Consider the following 9566-nt stretch of genomic DNA (forward strand, 5'->3'; position numbering starts at 1 on the left):
AAACTGGACTTACCCCTTTTGACTAGAAAGTTCACCACCTCCATGATCCTCAGACAGGCTCAAATCCAAGAAGGATCACTGAATAAAACCTTATGTGGTGGACTCGCTTCACTTTCTGCCCCTCTGATGCCACAGTGGACTTCTGTTGACCACACTCTACTCACACTTTGTGTGCGCTCCGCACAGGTGCCTTAAATTTATAGGATCCACCTCCTTAGTGTAGAGAGTGATGAGACACTGAAGCTCTTGCCGTAACTCCAGCCCAGGAAGGAAAACAAACATTGCAGACCACACTGTAGACCACACGCTACACAAACTCTGCACATGCTCTGTGTGGGTGCCTGAAGTTTATAGGATCCGCCTTCTTAGTGTAGAAGGTGAAGAGACATTGACGTTCTCACTGTAACTCTGGGCCAGGAATGAAAACAAACATTGCAACCCAAACTGCTGACCACACTCTACACACACTCATAGTTGGATATTGTGATTGAGCTGACAGCCCAGAGCAAGACACGCTAACACGTGTCTCATTTCCTGCCTCCATTGTCGTGGGTGGCCCTGTTGTCCTGCTGCAGAGGTCACCTGTCAGGGTTAGCGGGCTGAGTGTCTGGAACCCATGTGTTCCTAACCACAATGTTCTTGGTCGACTTCTAAGTGGAGAAGCTAGACATAGCACAGGTCCATCTTGCCATTTATGGGCTGGACGGGCAGCACAGTCTCCTCCCAGCCTCTCATGCACTGAAAGGTTTAGGAAGAAGACTAGATGGATGAAAGTTGTCTGTCACTCTTGTCGGTAGATCACTCTGCTTGCATCAATGAAAAATGCAGCTAACTGCAATAATTAGTGTGATTTGCAGAACACATTGATCATCGACATTTCAACCTCACCTTGCAGCCCCAGGCTCCTCCTGGGGCTTTGCCTGTCTGAGGGTTACTTGAACATCAAAGGCCCCTCCCTGGGGTGCAACTGGTGCTGTCACAGGGACCCTGTTCCCTTTGTCCCCCTAAAGTCAGACCCCAAGCAGCATAGTTGCTGGATCCTTGGATCTGGCACAGAGGCCTGCTGCCAGCCCTTCCTGGCCTCCCCTTGGTGAGCTCGGTGAGCTTCAGTGCAGATCGGGACACAGCGCACACTCAAATGCATCTTAGTAAGCTGAGATTCCCTCAGTAAAGGTGTGTGAAGAGGGAAGAGCCCAGTGATGAATACATGTCTATCGGCAGATGCAGGAAATTTGGCATAAAGAAGTATGACTCCCCAGCATCACTCAGGGGGCCCAAGTTCTTTTTTAAAACCACGCACTTGGATAGTGTAAGGCTGTTTGTGGCCCCCAGCACACCGGGATGGGGTCTTCGCTGAATCAGGTGCTTGAGAATGCAGCCAAAATCAGGTGGTATACTCCATCTAAGGATACGTTTAGCCAGACGACAGATAGAAAACATGTATCATAAGGGAAAGTTGAAAAGTACTTTGAGGCGAGAGTTCAAGAGAGAGTGAAACCATCAATAGGTAAATGTGTGGGGACTCAAAATGGTGGGCAAGTTGGTCACCCAGAACAGTGAATCCCCTTGCAGGACAGTCATCCTGTTATATTCTGCCCCCGCAGGGCAGATTTCCTCCATGGCAGTGTGCTACGACTGGCTCCTGGTTGTCTAGGGAGGCAGGTAGCTCCACTGGGCCCAGGGAGATTGACCACCGGCACTCCCTCCAACTGCAACTGTCCTGGCACCTCTTAGGGGTCACCAGCACAGAGACAAGGGATGGGGATATTTGCACACGGTACAGCTGTCATCTTCGGTGGACTGACTTCAGTATACCCAGACCATGTTGCACCGCTGGGTGAGGAGATCCACAAAGGGCACCAGGAATCTGCAGTGATGTCGTTCAAGCACAGGCCAAGCAGTCTACCATCTCTGCATGTTGAAAAGCCAAACAAAACCCTGTGGCAAATTGAAGGGTCAGCGTGTGTGACAGGACTCAAAAGATGGTGAATTATGCCTGGGCAGTGCAAAGACAGAGGGAACTCTGGTGTAGATCCGTAGTTGTCCTGTTATGCAAATCAGTCATCTGAGCTGCAAATGAAGCCGACCATCAAATTCCAGTTTCTGTTGTGCTATTTTTGATATGCAGAACTGGCACTGTAGGATGAACCGGACACCAGCTTTAGGCGCACAATGGCGACCCTTATCAGGCCCCAGAAAAGGTTTGGTTGATGCAGAGAGTTTAGTGGTGGCCATCAGAATCTGCTAGGAGTATATAACAACTCACCTGCTAAATTAACTAGCCCTTGGATGGTGCAGGCGCATCATGCCCATACCCAGCAGCTACCAGCCATATGGGTTAAGCCACAAGTAGGAGGGCTTCTGCAGTGGGCATGGTGGCCGGGTCAGTGCCCAGGTGAAGCTTCCACAGGTGCATATATGGGTGTTAGTAGCAAATATTCAAAAGAAAATGCTGAAGGTCATAGTGGGGGAGGGTACTAAAATAAAGCAGTACACCTCCAGGTAAGTTTAATGACTTCCTTTACTTGTTATGAAGCATATATATAGATGTCTGCAGTAATGTCCTACTCCCTCATCTGGAAGCTCCAACTGACACTCTCCCAGCCCATTCCAGAACCTCCCCTACAACATTATTGGGCTCCACTGTTAACATTTCACTGCAGGCTATTCATGCAAACAGCACCAGCATATTACTATATAACTGGTACTATGAGATGTATTGACCCACTCCACTATGCTATGCGGCATCACTCTGCCAGTTATGGTGACAGAAACAGCAAAATGGCCGCAAAACCCTTGTGTGCGCCCAAAACCCATGAAAATTGTGCTTTTCAATGCACAGAAAGATGGTTGCTCAATCTGCCACACTTGTTGTCAGTAGTGGAACAAAGCTCTCACTAATGAAATGTGTCACTGGGCTCCACAACAATTGAAAGCGGAGTACAGAAGGAAAAAGCTAAAAACTTGAAATATTGCTTTAAATCACCTTTTCTTTGCTGCTGAAACTTCATAATGCCGGCACATAACCCCTTCCAAATATTCAAAATTCTTGCTGGGTGCCACAATGTACTTATTTTAAGGAATCACTGCGAACTTACAAGGCCCTGAAAGGCTAAGAGCAAAAAGAGATCTCCACAGCAACAGTGGCCTGCCTGTGGATCTGTCAAAGAATCTCTGTGCGGCAGAGGGCTACCTTTGATGACAGCTGTCAGGGGTCTTCCTGATTAAACTTTAAAATGTTATAACTGAAATTCAAATGTTTGCAATATAAGATGCCTGTTACGGAGAGTAACCCATATTGTAGTTGATTCTGATCCCATAGGTTTAAAATCTTGTTTTGTGATAAAGTAAAGCCAAAAGAATTTAGCAATTAAATTAAGCCTGACTGGGGGATGTAATTGTATCGAGGGGTGCGGGGGGAGGGAGGGCATTCATCTCAGCAGATGCTCGCTGAACTGTGCTAATTACAGGCTAGGCCAGACTATTGTCTCCAGCCCAGGACTAAACAATGAACATCCTCCAACACAGGATATTGAACTGTGTGAAAGGTCGTAAAACTGCTGCAGCCCAGGAAACTCCTGGCTGGCAGAAGAAAATTCCAAAGGAGGGGGATACCACATGCTTCAAGAAGTGACAAATACTGACCATTTGGTTTTAACAGGATATGTAATGGACACTTTTAGAAGGTGTATAACTTATTATCAGAAGTTTTGCAAAATCTGAAAATAGCAGATTAATTAACCTAATTTTTAGCACTACCTTTGAAAACTTTGCACAACCGTGTAGCTTATTCTGAACAGGAATGGCAATAAACATGGGTTTATGGGGACTGTATTTCAGCTAGAATAGTGCAACTTTATACACACATTCCCATGGTAAACATGCATATTTGTGGTCATTTACAGAAATACTGGGACCTGTTCTCATTACAAAATTGAAGAAATTCTGCAGGAAGGCAAAACAAAATGGCAGAGCTGTGGGATTTGGAGGAGCAGATACTCCATACAATATTCAATCTGTGTATGTGATTTTTATAGAGGTTGCACATGTGTAAATATGTATTTTGCCAAAAACAGACTTTGTGTTCCAGTGGTTAGGGGTGGATTCTCAGCATCATAAAATTATACCATAAAGATGACACTCGGTTTCTCTCCTCCCATTAAGGCAGAGAGTAGACTCTGACCCAATCACCTTTTACAGGGGCAAGCTTAGCTAAACCGGCCCAATACTCCCCTTTCATGATGTCATCTGGCATAATATATAGGGACAGCTGACAACACATAGGAACATCTGCAGCTTTTCTATCTCCTGGCTGCTGGCGGAGCGTTCTGCTGCTGAAATCTACATCTTCCTTGTTCCAGACTCCAGAAACTTGGCAAAGCAAAGGCCTAGGCATAGCTGAACCATTCTCAGCTAGGCCTCAAATTCTAGAAAAGAATCCCAAAAGCCTAGGGTAAGCATCATAATGCAGCTGGGCGTGCTGTTCATGCTTGCCTGCTGAATTGAAATATCCTAAGAACCAAGAAGGGCAGATCCTGTGCAGTCCTGTGCCATGCTGTGACCAGAGAGCCTTGCTGACCCTGTCCTGTTTGATGTGCCCAGCAGTCAGTCCCTGATAGATCTGATTCAATGGTCCGGAATCCTGATGGTCCAAAATCTTAAATCTATTTGTTTTGTGAGTATTAACTGGAAGCTATAAACTGTTGATTACCATGCATTATCGTGTCCCCTCCTAAACTCTGAACTATCCTTACTTCCATAATCAGTAACATTGTCTAAATCCGTAGTGAAATCTTATTCTGTCTAACGGTAAAAGCATCCTTGTCCTAACATCCATAGCTATCCATAGAACCCACAACAGTGTGATTCTCCTGTTATAGCAAAAATCGTGCAAGGAAAAGTTTGCTGTAATTTAAACATTTGAAAGGTTTTACATGTGAGAAATAGCTTCGAACTGCTTCCTACTTGGACTTTAAGATTTCAAATGTTTTCTGCTGAGTAAATCATTGCTTATCTTGTGTGCAACTGTTCAAAGCAGCTCCCATAGGAATTTACAACAATTTAAGTATTTTTGACCATATTTGGTGTTTTTGCACAATCAATTCTAAAGGTAATTTCAAAGCCAAACTGACAGCTGAAAAGTCAATTCCGTTTTTCTCTTGTGTTTGAAGAGGGAAAGGGGGGACTGATATTCTGTTTGATGTGTGCTATTCCTGAATACCTGCTCTCTCTTCACATCTATTTAATTGCCTATTGGGGGCTGTGGGTTGAGGGGTATTGCAGGGGGAACCTCTAACCATAGAGATATCTTATCTGAACCAACGCAAAAGTATTATTTTCCGTGCTGCATTTGTTTTTCTCATTACTTATTCCTGGTGTATTAAAGATATTATTCAGTGTTCTGTCACCCCTTTGGTGATTGTTGTTTATTTATCAAAACATATTGGGCCTCATTACACGGTAGGCAGTAAGGGTTTACCGGTACCGGTATTTTACCGGTACCGGTAAACCCGTACCGCCTTACTACGAGGTCCCTTTGTGGGTTGGGGAATTTAACGCCTGCTTTTTGCAGGTGTTAAAAACCAACCCGCAAAGGGACCAGGGAGCTAATTATGGTACCGCAATTTGCGGTGCTGTAATTAGCACCTTCCCCATTACCATTATGCCCTATGGGGCAAAAATGGGAATGGGGAAGGGCAATGTGGGAAGGGGGAATTACCGCCCCACCAACCTTGGAATAGGGCAGTAATTCTCCTTTCCACCAAGGCGGTGCCGGTATTTTACCGGCATGGACCAAGGTGCTAATAGCACCTTGGTCCACCGCCATCCGTGTAATGAGGCCCATTGTGATTAAAATTTAAATACATAAATAAATATTTACCTTTGCAAACTAGCCTGATTCCTGGGGTTCCATGTGATAATATCGCGGCACAAATATCGCCATACAAAGATTTCGCCATATTTTTGCGGCAATATTACCCCATGGAAACTGCGGGGGACACCCCTGCAACCCCCACATATTTTAAAAGAGAGCAGGGGACACCCCTTCAACACCCCCATCCATTTACCCCATAACTTATCCCCACCAAAAATATCGCCTATGGCTGTTCCCGACGACCATATGTACGGCGATATTTTTGGTGGGAATAATATTACCTGATACCATTCCTGGTTCAGTGTGACCGGGGTGTTCTCAGGAGAAGGGTGTGATATGAGTGGTATGTCATTCAGAATATTGAACTTAAAGACAAAAATAAATAAGGCTTTCAGTTATGCATTACAAAATGGGCTTTGACTTGGGTGTGTGCCAGATTGAAATCACTTACAGTACCATGCGAAAATCTGTTCAACATGGGTCAGTCATTCCTAAGAGATGGGCGAGCACTGATAGAAAGGGACAGGCAATGGCCTCGGTTGAAATCAGCTAAACAAAAGGGACTTGGGTACAGATCCCCAAAGCCAGAGTGGTGTAGATGGGCACCCTTGCAAAGTCCATTATGGTAATGCAAAAGTTCCTGGAGAATCCAGCATGTCCCCTGGAGAGATTTCAAATTTCTTTATTAAGGGAAGGGCACTCTGGAATGCGTTTGCCCTGATAGAGGAGCCTGAACCCTGGAACGCATTGCAGTTCAGGTGCTGTTCAGTGTGCTCTTGCTGCTCCTTAATCCAGGGCTCCAATGTGTACCACCTCTGGCATGTTGAAACAATGTAGGTAAGTGATGTTGGCAAGTCAAACCCATAATTTCAGGATGAAAATTGTCTTTAAGGGCTGGATGGGTCCGGCAGGTGCATGCAGTGCGGCTGGCCATGTACCATGGATGGACAAGACATTTCCATCAGTTGGGGCCCTGGAAACACTGGACACAAGCCGGACCCTTTGTGTGGATCACCCCAGCAGGGGTGGGGGCCTCTCTCTATTCCCCTCCTCGTGTCTGGGCCGGCGTTCTCCCTCAGCCAACACCTAGAAGCTGACTTAGAACAGCTGAAGGCCCAGGTGGGACCAAAGGTCTGGTAGGTGTCCTGGGGAAGTGTTACTGGGACTGGACCAGGCAGTGGTGGTCCCCCGGCCTCTCTAGAGAGCATAGTTTGAAGGTGTCCCAGCCATTGTTCATCAGACTCCAATGCAAGGTGCCAGTCACCTAACTCAGCATCGTCCCTTGCAGGGGCTCCAGACTACTTTTAACAGCAAAGCTCTAAGGTGTAGAGGGTAGGGTCATGTACAATCAGGGTGCCGCCCCACCCGTGGGTGCCGCTGAGCAAACTATTGCTGTCAAGTTACCTTGTTCCATGTTGGAAACTGCAAGGCTGTCCTTTTTTAAGGTCATGCACATCTATGTAATCTGACAAGGTGACTTTGCAATTCATGATGAAGATGGCAGTCAGATGAGGTCTTTGTTGCAGTTGCAGTTGCATGCCACTCAAGGGAGCACATGGTGTGGTGAGGTTGTATGTGGGGATTTGTTCACTATGTTCTGAGATTTGATCTGTGTTGGCTGGACGTGAGCAGGACCAGCAGCAGTGGTGTGGAGGGAGACATCAGGAAAACGGCAGTCAGGTGAGGCTTTTTTTACAGTCGGTGCATGCCACTCAGGGGAGCAGATGGATGGTGTGGTGACATTGTGCCTGCTGATGTTTAGGATTGAATGCCTGTGAGAAGGATACTGTTATTTCCACTTGCTATGATTGCGTATGTGGTTTATGCACTTGATGTTATGGATGTGGATAGGGTGGCATTTTAGTTTTTGTATTATGGGACATACACAGTTTGTCTCTCACAGACACACATTCTCAGGGTGTTCTTATGGGCAAGTTGTATTAGCTCTATTTCATCACTGAAGGGCATCAGGGTTGTGGCTTCACAGTGTGTGCTCCACAGGTGCTGGAATTTAGGTGAAGTATCTTTGCACAACCTGATTGTGTGTGTCCTGCGCATGTGCTCTTTGGCCTACTAAGGGAATGGGTGGTGCCTGTGGATGAGGGTGGAGGTCCTGCTGCAGCTCTATTGCTATACACATGACGTGTGGCAATATTGGGCAGGATACAACATGCCAGGATGATCTTGCTTGCTACAGGGGGTGCACAAAGCAATACCCTGCCAGAGTGGTTGAGGGAGTGTGCATGAGACTTGATCACCCTTCATGTGTGCTCCACTTTTCCCCTAGTGGCTTTGTGTTCTGTGTTGTAAGAATACCTCCCCTGGGGTGGCTGAATTCCTGAAGTGTGTCAGCAGGAATGGTCAGAGGGGGAAGGCACTTTCACCTGCAAAGCTGGAAATGGTTGTTGGTAGCATTGTCATTGCTTGTTTTTCTGTGTGCATGTAAATGTGTGTATTTGCATGAAAATTGATACTCTCGCAGCAGCCAAGTGTTTCATGTGGGGTGCAAATTCAGCCCCAGAGCGACAGAGAGTGAGCGGCCATGCAAGGGCCTATTGTGATAATGACGCTGGCTGATGTTGAGAACCATTGGAATATGCAGGCCAATTCAAAATATTTGTTTCCAAAATAAGGCCTAGTTAATGAACAAACATGGGCCTCTTTCAACCTTACCAACATCGACAGGCGCTCAAGTGAAGGAAATGTGCATGAGAAATTAAAACTGCAGATGTGCCCAAGGCATGGCAAAATACATGTGTGGCTGAAAATGCTGTTTCCATAAAATTTGAGAAGCTACAATTTCACTTAAAGAGACAGATAGCAGCATATTACATTGACTTCAAAGCAGCACAATACTGTTATCCAGAAATCGAAAGTAAAGTCAAATACTTTGCAATTCTCATAAATAAAGCCCCATACTTTTCAACTTTCAAAATTACATAATTTAAAAGTAGAGGCCTACTTGTTTAAAAGTGAACAATGTTTTCCCATGGTAAACTTTGGCCTATGTTTGAACAATGCAGAAAGAGACACTCATGCCTTTTCAACTAGTATAATAAAGAAATACTTTACTCATGTACTCATGCACAGCCAGCACAGATGACATACAAAATGGCATGTGTAAAATGCATCTTTTCAATTTAAAATGCTATTCTTTTGTATGTAGCCTGTTTTCCCCATTACACATTAGCATGTGTCCCTGAAACTCTGCCACCAAAGACCTTTGGTGGGGACCCACCAGCAAAAGCAGTTTTTCTTTCATTTAAAACCAAAGAAATGCAATAGTTTTAGATCAAAGGTGTGGAAGAGTGAGATAAGCCTGCCAACAGAACTGAACTCTTAGATTGTCATGGTCCAATAACATGCCTCTCAGAGAATGCTTCAAAGACTGTTACACAAACAGCCAACAAAGAGCAAAGCAGATGTCCAAGTCATGTCACTTTGGATAAAATATAACGGCCTGGGTTTTGAGAAATGAAAATTCAAACATGGCCCATATTATGGATTGTGCTTTTGATTAACATTGGACTATTGTTTCATTAATAACTGGAGAACTGTGCGTCTCAATGAGCTCATCCGGGACTCATATTAAAGATCACAAAAAGACTGTCAGTTCTTTGTAAATATTGACCATATGTGATGTGTATAATTTAATTTAGAGATGAACATGGGTTTGTGATACTCCTTATAA

The 9566-nt window shown here is 45.1% G+C and overlaps 1 pseudogene; it reads left to right on the forward strand.

The window, feature by feature from the left end:
• The first annotated feature begins 782 nt into the window (after positions 1–782).
• Positions 783–934, forward strand: LOC138517146 (5.8S ribosomal RNA; annotated as a pseudogene).
• The last annotated feature ends 8632 nt before the right edge of the window (positions 935–9566 follow it).

The sequence above is a fragment of the Ambystoma mexicanum genome, chromosome 6q, assembly GCF_040938575.1.
Source record: "Ambystoma mexicanum isolate Mex_15411 chromosome 6q, UKY_AmexF1_1, whole genome shotgun sequence".
NCBI classification, from domain to species: Eukaryota; Metazoa; Chordata; class Amphibia; order Caudata; family Ambystomatidae; genus Ambystoma; species Ambystoma mexicanum.